Genomic DNA, 14,296 nt, shown 5'->3' on the forward strand with positions numbered 1-14,296 from the left:
AGACGTCTCTGAAGGAACATGTTGCTGAACCGAGCTCAAGAGTGGGCTGCCAATACTGCTGTTGCATATTTACTTGGGAGTAATTCCCATTGAACTTGGTGGGGCATGTCTATAGTTTCAGGGCATAGCAAACAGAGCCAATAAAACAAGCAATTGAGAGGGCAAAAACACTGATTAAATAGTAGATAGTATGCACACAAGATTTCTCAAAGATGTTGATTTTCTATCAAACATTTCTATCAGACATTTTCTATCAAACATTCGCAATTTTCCAATAAAATTGGTGTGTTTATAAGAGGATGGGAAAGCAGCTAACATCACATCAGTTTTTTAAAAGAGCTTTCACGAGGAGCTAGCGTATTACAGACTCCCTAGCTAGCTGAAACTTTGAGAAAAATTTAATAAAATGCATTGATGAAACTGGAATGATTAATCATACAGAAGAATAAGATTAATCATACAGAAGAATAACATACTGCATATGCAGAATAATGCACTTTCAATCCACTTTCACGATTGTTTGAAACTGGATTTTGCTATTCTGCACAGTAAAACCCAGCTTCAAAGTGGACTGAAAGTGCATTATTCTGCATGTGCGGAAGGGGCCTGGCTAGGAACGCTTTTTCGACGTGTTGCAGAAGGCCAGGCCAGCTGCTGAGCCTCCTCCGGGCTAGGCAGGCACAAACTTCTCAGGGCGTGGCGCAAAGCGAGGGAGTAAATATCAACAACTGCAATTCTAGGAAGCCTTTCTGGCCATGCAGGGGCGCGCCAGGGTCTGGAGGGGGCGCTCGTCCGCCGCTTTCCCCCCGACTGGCCCGTATGGTTCAATCGCCTAATTAATCAGCCTCCAGCCCTTGCCGAGGAGGGCGACGGAGGGAAAGCCGCTGAGGGCCGCAGTAGGCTTCTGTTGAGCCGCTGCTGCAGTTCCTCCTCCTCCTCCTCCTCCCTTTATGCCCCAGCAGCGGCTGTATTCGGAGCTCACGAAACTCCATCCTCTCCTCTGCGCCCTGGCTGACTTTTTTCTTCTTGCAAAGTGTTAGTACCTCTAGAGTGACCCGTCGCCGTGCAAAGCTCCTATACTGAGGTGAGTTCTCTCTCTCTCTCTCTCTCTCTCTCTCTCTCTCTGCCAGACTCCTTTTTGCAGGTTAGAAAGCAATTAGCATGGGGTGCAGGCTGACTTTTTTTCTTCTTGCAAAGAGCTGGTACCTTTGGAGTGACCCGTAGCCGTGGAAAGCTCCTATAGTGAGGCGATTACTCTCTCTGCCTGCCTCTTTTTTGCAGGTTAGAAAGCTGTTTGCATGGGTCGCAGGGTGCTGAAGGATACTCGCCGGTCTTGCTTATTTTGGTATGAAAAGCCGAAGTGGGAGAAGTCAGTCCTAGGAGCCCCCCCCCCCTTTATTTCTTTCCTTATAATAAAGAAGGGTCCTTCTGCCTTGGTTGTGCGCGTCGCGATGCTGAATGGAGCGCTCCTGCTGAGCGGCCGCTTTACATTAGTCCGTTTTACAACCCTGCTTCCCTTCTATCGCGGTGCTCTAAGCAGAATTAGGGAGTTCCCGGATGGTCTCTTAGGCATCCAAACAAGAGGGACCCTAGACCGGTTTAGAGTCAATGAAGTTGTTGCAGTATGTATCTGGAGGTTGAGTTTGGGGAACTTGTTTAGAGGTTAAAGCCCTTGAATGTTCTGGTGATAGAAGGAGGGTTATATTGTGAAAGGCACAGAGAAAGGTTAGTCTTGGTTATTGGCGATGAGGACGATCCAAGAAAAAGGGTCTGCTTTGGATCTGTTAATCCAGCCCCTTTTGAGAGACCTCTTGCCTACTAGGTGTTGGCCCCACCACAGCATGTTTTCAGGCTGGCAAAGTGTTCCTGAACATGTGCGAGAGCATTGTCCCTCTCTCCATTGAGTAACCACACTGTTGGCGTCCTCCTCCTCTGTGTCTTGGGTAAACTATAAGTTTCTGGGACAGGGGACAGATCAGTTGAAGCCCCCGCACCTCTTTTTTAAAAGCTTTGAAGAATGATACGCTCCCCTCTTCCCGGTCTCTGACCTGTGCGTTGGTTGTGGTTGTGTACTTGGCTGCCTCACACAACTCTTTATGGTGGTGGGGTAATGACAGGGGTTTAGGCCTTCGTTAACTGCCAGGGTAGCAGTAGAGATAAGACTTCTGCTGAAGCCTTCCTGAGGAGCTGTTCTTAGTTGTCTCTGGAGTATTAGATGAGAACAAGGCAGCATCTTGTTCCCTTTTCTCCTCAGCATTCTCATAATTCCTCATTATTCTCCTTGTGGAATTATGTTTTTGCCCCAGAATGCTTCAGGCTCTCCTAGCCAGGTGTTGCTCCTCACCTGACAGAAGACCTTGTGGTATCTCTCACATGTTCAAAACTTTAGATACTTGTATGTTTATCTTTCGCTTCCGCCCTTTCCCAAAGGCTCAAAGCAGGTTCAGTTAAGAACGTAGCTGCCGGCTAGCTGGATCATGCCAAAGGTCTCTCGAGTCCAGGGTTCTCTTTCTGACAGCAGATATCGGAATGCTTGTGGGTAGCTCTCAAATGCCAGGTGTTGGCCTTCTCTTTCAACCTGGAGGTTTCATTTCCAGGATGTAACACTAATTTTTAAGTCTGCAAAGATAGGCGGGGATACTGCAAGCGAGCCACGATGAAAACTTGGAGGCAAGAGATGGGGCTGTACATGATATTCAATAGAGAGAAAAGGCTGGGATCACAATTTTCTGCTGAGTTCCTTGTCCTTCACCGTGTCTACTCCGAGCAAATAAATCATGCAAATGTATACAAGCTGCAGGATTCTGGCACACTTGTGATTTCCTTGGCACACTTATGGTGTTGCAGAGTGGAAGGCATGCATTTGGCTTGGCCTACACCTGTGCAAAAATGCAGCCTCCTCCCCTCTGTCTGTTCAGTGTCCCCCCTTCGTGCTTTGGATAAAGTCATTCCATGGGGAGGACAGAGAGAAATGTACTTTGGAGCCACTGCCAAGGGCTGTGCTGAAGCCGCACAAGCTTTCGATCCAGCTTAACCGGGGAAGCAGTAAACTCTTCATCCCACTGTAATTATGCATCAAGCCAGCTTTTGTGGTTGGGCTGCTGCAAACTCCATCTCTCTGTCTCTCCTTTCCCCTACTTGCAAGCAGATGAGGTGTTAAGTGTCTGCTGTTAGCTAGCTGAAGAAACTTCTGTTCCATAAAGGGAATTTAGTGCTCCAGACATAATCTTTTTCCATTTTTAAGAAAAGACTGAAGTTTCTAGATCTCTTGGTTACTAAAAGACTGTTTTTTTCCTGAGCCCTATGGTTCTCCCTATACCTTCCTTGGGGACAAGCAGGATACATTTGGTGCATTCAGCAAATGCCTTTAATTGCCTAGTGGCAGAACTGTGTGGTATAAAGCTTGGGTTGGACTGGATGATGCTATCTTATTCAGTACAAAAATGTGCCTTTGCAGAAATTTGGCAGTGAGGTGTCCTTAGGGATCCGAGATGAGAAGGGGCACATTGTGATTCAATATGGAAGAGGCAAAGATATTTTATGTGATCGTGAAACGTGCCCTCAAGTTGCAGCTGACTTATAGTGATCCCATAAGGTTTTTAAGGCAAGATATGTTCAGAGATGGATTGCCTCTGTGTAGCAAACTTGAACTTCCTTAATGTCCCACATCCAATCCAAATACTAACTGGGACCAATCCTACTTAGCTTCCAAGATCTAACAAGATTAGGCTAGCCTGGGCCATCCAAGTAGTCTTAATTAAATGCATCTTTGGGTAGGGTTTAACAGTATCAGTGCCTTTGTGGTCATTAGCTAGGACATTTGAAGGCAGGAAGAGAGTTACTTCTTAAGGAGCAGCAGTGGCGCGGTGGTTAAGAGCAGGTGTACTCTAATCTGGAGGAACTGGGTTTGGTTTCCTTCACTGCCGCTTGAGCTGTGGAGGCTTATCTGGGGAATTCAGATTAGCCTGTGCACTCCCACACATGCCAGCTGGGGGACCTTGGGCTAGTCACAGTTCTTCGGAGCTCTCTCAGCCCCACCTACCTCACAGGGTGTTTGTTGTGAGGGGGGAAGGGAAAGGAGTTTGTAAGCCCCTTTGAGTCTCCTACAGGAGAGAAAGGGGGGATATAAATCCAACTCTTCTTTTTCTTAATCGCAGTTATATGTAACCTAAATGTTACATTCATGTTTTCAGTCATATGTCAAAGGACTAGTAATGTTTTTAAAATGAAATTTGAACATTCAGAAAAAGATCCTAGAATAGCAGCTGCGGGAGGTTGTAGGTCCATACCTGCAATCCCCGTACTTATCTAATGTCTGTCGCTGTGATCTGCGAACTTGAACTTACTGTGGTTTATGAATCTTTTCCTCTGTATTTAGAGTACACAGCATGGATCCTGGTGTTGTATCTTCATTCCATAATCTCTCTATCTTGATAATTTGTGATTATCTTTTTTTTAAGGAAGTATCTATTTCCTACTCTCCTCCTCCAAAAAATACCACAATTGAGGATTCGGGGCAAAGAATATATCACAGTTTCACCAGTCTGATCCTTTAAGCATAGATTTTTCTTCTTCAGTGGATGTTCTTTCTGTTTTCATATTTCATCTAGATTGTTTAATAACTATATTTTCATGTCAGGGTGGTTCAGGCTTCTAGGCAGCATTCCAGTAGATGTTACCATTGTGCAAGTGGAAGCGACTGCTTTTATTGTAATAAAGGCAGTAGCATTCATATATGTTTGAAGCACCTAGTAAACATTACCCTGAGAGTCTTGTCATGCCCTTGTGGAGTAGGCTGATATTGTTCTATATTGCAAACGGGGCTGAGATTGAGATCTTGCGTCTTGCCTAAGGCTATTGAGTGAATTTGTGGCTGAGAGGTGAGCATTGAATTTGCAGTCTGCTGGTGATCAGCACAGTCTTCTACAGCAGGGTGTTGAACTCATTTGTTCTGAGGGCTGGAAATGACATGAATGTAACTTGGCTGGGCCCAGAGGGGTTTGCTGCCTGTGGGAAGGGGGGCTTGACTGCCTGGCCCACAGTGGTGTCACCAGTCCAGATCAGTCCTGGGGGAGTGGCTGCCTCCGCTGTCAGGAGGTGGGGGGTGTCTGACCTTGTGAGCCCGCAGCTGCCTCGCCAATCCAGATCAGGAGCAGGGGATGACTACTTGGATTGAGAAGCCCATAGCGGCCTCGACAACTCAGATTGAGAGCACGGGGAGGGAGCGCCTGCCTGGACTGGTGAGCCCACAGCAGCCTTGCCAGTCTAGATCAGGGGCAGGTTGGGGTGGCTGCTTCAGCTGGCTCCCGCAGGCTAGATAAGCCCTCTGGCCCCAGGCCACATGTTTGACGCCCCTGTTCTCCAGTGTAGTCCTCAACCAAGTTTCACGCTTCTAAGCCCATGGATATAAGTGTGCCTAAAAATGTAGCTCTATTTAGCATCACCCTGTCAACCACAATGCGTTAGTGAAAGAGAAATAGCAATTAGTGGAAGAAAAATAGCCACGTGCTGCTAGCAAACCAAAAATGGAAAAAAGATACCAGGTGACTGTGACAGATTTTGCCAAGCCCCGTGCGTTTCGCTGTGTGAGCTTCATCGGAGAGATCAAAGTTCCTTTCTGTTGGCCCTCTCCGCAGCAATTGAGTTGTATTGTAGCGTTGCAGCACTGCCAGCATTCTCTGAGCAGGGTGTCTGGACTGAACAGGGAGGTCAGGTTGGAAGAGCCTCCTGGGGATCAGAGTATAGATGTATGGCTTTTAAATATTTTTAAAATGTTGTCATCCTTGGGATTTCAAACCCCGTGACCTATTGAGGCTGCCTAGCAAGTTCCCAGGGGCCGGCTGGGAAGTTGTCCAGGAGCAAGCTGGGACTGCAGCGCTATAAACCAGGGCTGTGGGATCTGCTCAGCTCAGACCTGCGTGTCAGCTTGTGTGCTTCTTTATTTATTTATATTTTATTAGATTTTTATGCCGCTCTCCTGCTTTGGGGCTCAGGGCATCTTCCAACCAGTCAATCAATAACAATTGACAAATATTATAAATTACTCATTGCAAAATACTATCGTCATGGGTGTCACCTCATCTGCTACTGCCTACAACTGTAGCCAGGTGTGAGCTCTGCAGTGCTGTACCTTTTCACTAATTTGGGCTTTTTTAATTTCAAAAGTGGAATGATTGGCTGCAAAAGACTCACAGGACAGGTGCAGAACCAACTGAAGTCACCTGAGAACTCTTCTGCCCGCTCGCAGCTCCATCAGTGTTTCAGCGCTGGGTTTCCCCCAGTTTCCTGCTGAGCCCCCCCCCCCTCCATAGGTCTTAAGTGCCACCCAACAACTAGGCATGGAAGAATCCAGCAACAGTCTCTTATTGGGAAGACAAAGGTGCTGCCTAGGCAACAAAGGCAATACCTATTGCCCCTTGCCCCTTTTCACCTCCCGGCCTGTCTCCCCTCTAACATACAATGTAGAAAGTGTATGGATTGGTGTAGATCCTTTAGACCTTGCCAAGAAGGATATTCTCTGGTCCCGCCCCCCCCCCCCCCAGTATACTCTGTGAGCAAGTGACGATCTGCTCACCAATGTGTCAGCTCAGCATTCTCTCCCCGTGAAGGTTTGCAGAGCTGCAGACCTTTTAGCCCAACCACAAAATGTATGAATAAGGCCTGAGATAATTAACTTCCTGCTCTGTTCTCCCCACAAGTCTGCCCCCCAGTTCTTCCTGGTGGTGAGAGAAAAGCATGTGGCCTGCGGCACTGGCAATTACTCAGGTTTCTGGGGTTCTTTCTTCCCTCTTGGGACAAGGAACCTCCCCTCATGAGCCTGTTCTTTTACTGCTCAGGGCAGGGTTTCTGCCTTTAAATCCTTGCTCCTGCCTCCCTGCCATGAAATCGCCTTTCCTCTTGCAAGCCTTCTGTGTCTGGCCCCTGCTGCTACTGACACGTCCCCATCTTTAACCTTCATTCTTCAAGTCTTAATCTGACTAGGGTGAGTTATTCCAAAAGTATCCATACGCCACGACCTTTGGGAGAGAGACAACGAGCCGACTTGGGGAGGGGGTATAAATCTAGGTAGGGGTGTAGTAAATATGAACATGTATTTGTCAAGTAATGAAAAGTGATACTTGAGTTGCTGATTAGGGGTAATAGCAATATTCTGAAGGTTGCCAACTCCAGCCTGAGAAATTCCTGGGTATTTCGGAGCAGTGCCTATGGAGGGGGGAATTTGGAGAGGGATTTCACCTAAGAGCAATGGGTGACCATGCAACTTGCCCTCCGAAGCAGCTGTGGTCTCCAGGGAAACTGATCTCTGTTGTCTGGAGATCAGAGAACTTTAGGCTTATCTGGGGGTTAGCAACCCTGTTCTATAACCCGTGGCAATTGCATTCGCCACAGATACGCTGGTCATTCCTGTAGCACAGGGTGTCCAACTCTGGTGCTTCAGATGTTCATGGACTACTTGCCAGCAGGGTCTGATGGGAATTGTAGTCCATGAACATCAGGAGTGCCAGAGTTGGGCACCCCTGCTGTAGCAGATTATGTCAAGTGTGGATAAAGGCTGTGCATCTTAAAGAATCAGCCTGTGTGTGTTGGGAAAGTCCCTGAGCATTTATGTGCGTTATAGCACATGTATCGTACGGCAACTGCAGGACATACTGAAAATCTTGATTGTTGCATTGATTACTTTAGTGTTTATCTATTTATATATGCTTTTCACTCCACAATGGCTATTTTTTTTCACCACCTCCATTTTATCTTCACAACACCCCTGTAAGGTAGGTTAGACTGAGCATGAGCAAATGGCCCAAGATCACCCAATAAGCTTCCATGGCAGAGTAGGAATTTGAACTCATGTCCCCTAGATCTTAGTCTGACACTTTTAATTGCTATACCATGCTGGCTCTCAACCATACATTTAGCTTTGCCTTTAACCTGTCATTGTGCAATTATCATACCATTGGGGATTTTCTTTCTCCCCCACTCCAGGCATAGGAAACACCAGGAGCAACCTTTTATAGGGCCAGCTTCCTTGTATGGAGTACATCTGGGATACGCCAGGTGTCTTGCAACATCTGATGGTTTGTGAATATGAAATTAGTACTGGGGGTGAGTGGGAGAACAGACAGGTAAGAATCAGGTAGATAGTACTGTAAAACAGCACCACTTTCCCCAAAAGCAGCAATATGTCAGTTCCCAACCTTGAGATTTCTATTTGCTGATCAGCTGCAAAAATGGGACTTCTGTCATTTTGCTGACTACACTCAAATAGTTTTTCTTTAGCTACTGCCTAAGCAAGTAGGATGTATCCAGTAGCCACAAACCATCGAAGGCTATTGAACTATACCAGTGGTGGCAAACCTATGGCACTCCAGATGTTCATGGACTACAATTCCCATCAGGAATCGAATTGTAGTCCATGAACATCTGGAGTGCCATAGGTTCCCCACCACGGAACTATACAGTAGCACAGAAATTAGCATCTGTCTGTTCACACAGTGTTCCTGTGCCATCAAGAACATGCACATTTGTGATCTTCTCATGTTGGGTCACTTGCCGGATTCTGAAGCCCACTTCAGTTGGACCTTCTTTTTGGCATTAGTTCGGTCAACACCTTGTCAGCATCTGGGTCTTCTTCACTGCTGCTCCTCACATGTTTTCTCCCACCCCTTCTACCTTTTGTTTCTTCCTGGTGTTCGTTAACTGTAGTCCACAGTTGTGACACAGCTGTGACTGCTTAGTATAGTAGATTCAGGCAAGGTTGAATTGGAATCAGCAGAGCGTGATGATCTTACAGGCACGTGTGTCCATCACTTAGTGCCTGTGACACGAGGAGGTGGTGTGTTGATAAGTGAATATGCCATCACTGATAGAACTTTCAAAGTACCTCTTATTTCCTAATGTAATTGGAGAGGTGGAAAGAGACGTGGTTTGGTGACATCACAGGCACCAGTGGAATCCAAGTCCTATCCACTCCCCCATCCCCAGCTTGTTGCAATAGAGCACAGGTGTCGAGCTTGCACCCCTCCAGATGCTATGGACTACAGCATGGTGCTGGCAGGGGATGATGGGAACTGTAGCCCATAACATCTGGAGGGCCGCGAGTTTGACACCTATGCAATAGAGGGAAAAGTAGATTTAGTGCAAGATGAAACTTTGATGGGACCTTGAAATTCCATCCATTTCATTGCAAATAAATCTCCCCCCCTCCCCCCACACGTACCATGTAGTACAGTCAAGGTGTGAATATGAATGTGTCAACCAGCCTTCTATGTTACTCACACTTCTGGCTTAGCAGAATGATCAACAGCAAACGCTGTTTCACTGGGGCACCACCTTTTCACCATTTTTTTTACATGGCCAAGAGCTCTATCATAATTGTTGCTGTCATTTTAATTAATCATTTTGTCAGCTTCTTTTAGTTTGCTTTATTGTTATCTCTTCTACCCTCATAAAAGTCTAGGATCATGGTTCTCGTTTTAGAGCTGAAAAGAGGCCCAAGGTACAGCACAGGTAATAAATCACCATAATGCTGATGGGGACCAAAAATGCACAAGTTTATTCTCATCATTTCAGCGCTGCCCTCCTGAATTCCTTACAGGGGTTGTCTCAAGGTTTATCCTTGATTCTGATTCCACCCAGTAAAAGTAGTTGTTGCTGATTGTACAGCATTTACTTGGATAATTTACTTGATGCAGCCATTCAATATTCATATAGTTGCATGTGGGAAAAATAATAATTTTAAAGAAAGTCATGCTGCTGCTTCATATTATATATATCTGTGTTGAAAACACACATAGTCAGAGGAAGCCTTTCCCCTGCTTTTAAGACAGTGTTTGCTATCTATGCTTAAAAAAAATACTTTCGTTACAAATAGTTTTTAAAAATCTGCTGTACTAATCAGGATCAGCTTTGTGGGTCATTAATATGTTTCTTTAATCAAATATTCAGACACGGCAGCTGTAATGATAATTAGCTCCCTCAGTTGGATGGTGGCTTGCAAAGGAACATCAGTAGAAAACAGATCTCTGCTTCTAAAAAAGCTTATATTTTTATCTGAGACATTTGAAAAAAAATATGTTATTGATTTCCTATAATGTATATGCTGCATGCTATCCTTTCGGGCTTTTAAAGTTTTCCCCCCAATAGGATAAAAAAGAACCCAAGTAAAGTACTATAATTACAATACTGAAGAAGCAGAAGTAAATCCATGTCAGTTGCCTCCTCCTTGGTAGAAACCATTAGTAAATATGGCCTTATATAGTTTGATATACTTCCTTTCTTTCCTCAAGGGTTCAGGACAGGTGATAGTATATTAAGATTGCTGTTAGTCACTCTTCTGCCTGCACAAAATAACAATGCCATGGCTGGCAGACAGGTGGTGGCTGGAAATCTCTTGGGTTTACAACTGATCTCCAGCTGACAGAGATCAGTTCGCCTAGAGCCGTGGTGGCGAACCTTTGGCACTCCAGATGTTATGGACTACAATTCCCATCAGCCCCTGCCAGCATGGCCAATTGGCCAAGCTGGCAGGGGCTGACTGAGAGTATGATCCACGCTATCTCGGAGTCAAGGAAGTCGCCACCACTAACCCTAGAGAAAGTAGATGCTTTGGAAAGTGGACTAACGAATTTAGCTCACTGAAGTGTCTTCTCTCTCCACACCGCACCCTATTCAGGTTGCACCCCCTAAATCCTCAGGTCTTTCCAACCTGGAGCTGGCAATCCTACTGGCAGTTAAGGGAATACTTTGCACTGTCTGGGAATGCTTTGCACTGTCAATTGCTACATCTTTTATTTTGATTTTAGGACCTTTTACTTCTTGCAACCTCAGATGGGTGGGGTATGCTTTGTTTGCAAGTCTGCAATACGTCTATTTTTATCCTCATAACAAAACAGGATAGGTAGAGACAGAGGAGTGCTTTGCCCAAGGCCTCGATAGGAACAGGGCCTTTAGGGTGTCAAAAGCAAATGTTGTGTTTGCCACCACCCATATCTGCAGAATCACTGCTTGTAAATCAAGGGTGGGTCCTGGCACAGCTTGTGTAGAATAGCAGAATAGCTCTGTGGCTGATGCTGGCGTTCCTTCCTGCAGGTTTCTTATCTAGTGATATCTGTATACCTGTCCACGCCCCGTCTTTGCTGTCAGGTGTGCTTGTAGCCTGTAAGGAGGAACTTGCAGACTTGTGGCGGATGTGAGGCCTCTGACAGGAAGGCAAATGTTGGTCACACCATGTGGTCTAGCAACCGACCAGCTTTTGAGTCTTCCGGTTCCCCTTCTGGAAATACTGTGTTGATGAAGCTGCAGAAGTAGGACCTGCAGAATAGTTTCTTTGGGGAAAGGCACCGTGCTGTGCCTCTCACTTTGGAGTTGTAGAGGTAGGTAAGTAGATCTAGGGTCTACGTAGGGTTGCGAACTTCATGTTGGGGAACTTCTAGAGATTTGGGGATGGGGCAGGATATCCGTGGGGTATAACGCCATAGCCTGCTCTCCAAAGCAGCCGTTTTCTCCAGGAAAACTGATAGATGGAGATCAACTGTGATTCCAGGAGAGCTCCAGGCACCACTTGGAGCATGGCAACCCTAAGTCTGTTGAACTGTCTTTGGAGGGGAGGATTTTGTGGCTTCAGAGGCTACCAATGTCTGCTTGAAATTGTTGGGAGAACCACACCTGGTGCGTGTGTTTCCCTTGCAAAAGTAGCAGAAGCTGACACAGAGAATTTCTACTGAACACAGGGAAGCTTACCTGGAGCACTTTTCTGCAGTGGCTGAGCTTGCTAGAGAAGCTTAGGACACAAAAAGAAAGTCAAGGAGTGGTTTGTAGTTTCTAATCCCTAATAGAAAATAGTATTTGATTAAGTGAACTCCATTCTGGATAGAGAAGGTGGAGAGATGGAGTTCACCTATCTATTCTAATCTAGCTGGATGGAAGCCCGGATCATTATGGAAGACACATCCCTCTCCCCTAGGCATGAGTGAAAGGTAAGATGGAGAGGGTTCTGAAGGAAGAAGTGAGGAAGCAAGGGAGGAAGTCCCTAAGAGTGTTATCCAGTCTGCATCAAAGGGATAGAGTCGGCATTGATTAAAATTAAAGATGATGACAAATTCCTAAGTTCCCCTATGCTCCTAGCCACTAAGCTCGCTAGTAAAAAAAAAACCCTCTCTGTAGGATGAGAGCGGGAACAGGCTTGGCGATAAAGTCCCTTTCTTCCAACAGAAATCATGGGGGTTGGACTCCAAAGATAACATTCTGTTGTTATTCTGAACCATCAATGTAGATGGTGCCTTATGGGTTACATAGACAAACAGGGTACTGCTCTTACAGATACATGGGAGAAAGTTGTAGAGTTGCCAATCTCCAGGCGGGGCCTGGAGTTTTCCCAGGATTACAGGTGACCTAAAGACTGCAAACTAAAGCTCAGATCCCTTGGGGGAATGGCAGCTTTGGAGGACAAACTCGACTGAATTGTGTCCTTAGAGCCCCCTCCCCTGTCCTGACTCCGCTTTCCCCCAGGCATTGCTCCCAAATCTCCAGGAATGGCCGAAGCCAAAGCTTGGAACAACTCTAAGGAACATGGAAGTATGAGCATCTAAACATTACACCTTCATAACTGTATTTCTAGCTCTCTAATGTGAATTGCTAGTATTGAGGAGTCTAATTTGTCCTGCCATGTGTCCTGCAAGCTGTGAGGAGATAAGTTTATTCTGTCCATCAAATCAAGGAGAAACCCATTGGACTTTTCCCACTCATAAATAGCTGCTGTGCCCGGGCATATAGGTCTGAGCAGGAACGGGAAGCTTTCCGTCAGCAATCACGATGACGTGGCTAAAAAGAGAGAAAAACATTAGTTGCATCAGCCCTATACTTCTGGCTGCCTACATTGCAGGGCCACATGTAAATCAGGACAGGCACATACTGCTGATAAGAGGCGTTGCTCTGCTGCTTTGTGTCTCTGGTGTGCTGTCCTTGGTGGTTTGCTCCTGGTTCCATACTGGGCCACTCTGCAGCCCCCACTGTTTTATAGCTGGCACTGGTATTCCTGTCTTCAGAGTGGAGGGAGGCAGCCTGTCTTCAGCTGTGACCAGGTGATCAGGTGCTCTTTTGCTTCCACTGCATGTGTCTCTAGTGCAGTTGAGGGGATAGTTTGTATGTAGTTTGATATACTTCCTTTCTTTCCTCAAGGGTTTAGGACTGGTGATAGTATATTAAGGTTGCTGTTAGCCACTCTTCTGCCTGCACAAAATAACAATGCCCTGGCTGTTTTATTCAATTTTTTAATTTTGTACTTGGATTTTATGTATAAATTTGCTTTATAGGCTGCTCTGAGTAAATGTGGTTTACAACAATAAATATACAATTAAAATTAAACAATAAGAGCCACAAGGTGACCGATTACCCATCAGTGCTCTGGCGTGTGGTGGGACAGGAAGCGCATCGGGGCAAGAAACCTTGTCCCAACATGCTTCCTCTTCGTGGCACACCAAGAGAGGAGGCACATCAGGGCAAGATTCTTGTCCTGACGCTTTTCCTCATGCCCCACACGTGCTTCTCACTTTCTGCAAGAACACTTCTGGTGCGACTTTTAGCACTTCGCGCCCAGAGCAGGCATGAGGAGAGCGGGGGAATCAGCTTCTGCAGTGGAGTAAATTAACCTGTACTCACGCTATGGAACCTCAATAATCCCAGTTTGTAACTAAGGGGAATGAACTAAAAGGGAAGGGAGGGGAAGAGGAAGGCCAGCAATGTTAGATGCGGTTGCTGCCCTCAACCGTAAGTGTAGTGGAACAGCTATGTCATGCAGGCCTTCAAAACTGTGATAGGTCCCACAGGGCCTGGATCTCATTGCCAGACCTTGAAGTTTAATCTGGAGTTTGAGCATGCTTCTCTCGGGAAGGGGTTAGATCTCAGGGAAAGGGGCCAGAAGCAATGAACCTGAGCTATGTTTTCTCCAGGGCCCATTCTCAGCGTTTGACAAGATTTTTTCAAAGTAATATCAAAAGGCTTTAATATTGACTCTGTACTCTGATTTGCCAGGCCCCAGTAAGCTCAGCTGCCCTGACCCTACTGTGGATGCTGTTTAGAGGCAGTGCCCAGCTTTCCGTTAATACCGCGATAATTACTAGAGCAGATCCCACAGTCCATGATGATCGCAAGGTGCCACCTTATGTGGGAGAGGAAAGGAAATGAGAGTTTGTAAGCCACTTTGAGACTCCTTACAGGAGAGAAAGGTGAGCACATCTTTGCCCCGGACATGTTCCCTCTGCCCACAGCTAGCTTACCGAGGTCCACCCTTCCCACTCCTCGC

General features: G+C 46.2%; 1 protein-coding gene across 2 annotated transcripts in view; it reads left to right on the forward strand.

Annotated features, from left to right (window-relative positions):
* Positions 1-832: 832 nt before the first annotated feature.
* The window catches only part of PDLIM2 (PDZ and LIM domain 2), a 47,101-nt gene continuing 33,637 nt past the window's right edge, over positions 833-14,296 (forward strand). The window contains exon 1 of one of the 2 annotated variants that reach the window (XM_048511934.1): positions 833-1,084. The gene's annotated coding sequence lies outside the window, so the exon portion shown is untranslated. Of the gene's footprint in view, positions 1,085-11,340; positions 11,370-14,296 lie in introns of those variants that run through there. The other variant, XM_048511935.1, reaches the window with a different exon arrangement.

This window comes from Sphaerodactylus townsendi, linkage group LG12, assembly GCF_021028975.2.
Source record: "Sphaerodactylus townsendi isolate TG3544 linkage group LG12, MPM_Stown_v2.3, whole genome shotgun sequence".
NCBI classification, from domain to species: Eukaryota; Metazoa; Chordata; class Lepidosauria; order Squamata; family Sphaerodactylidae; genus Sphaerodactylus; species Sphaerodactylus townsendi.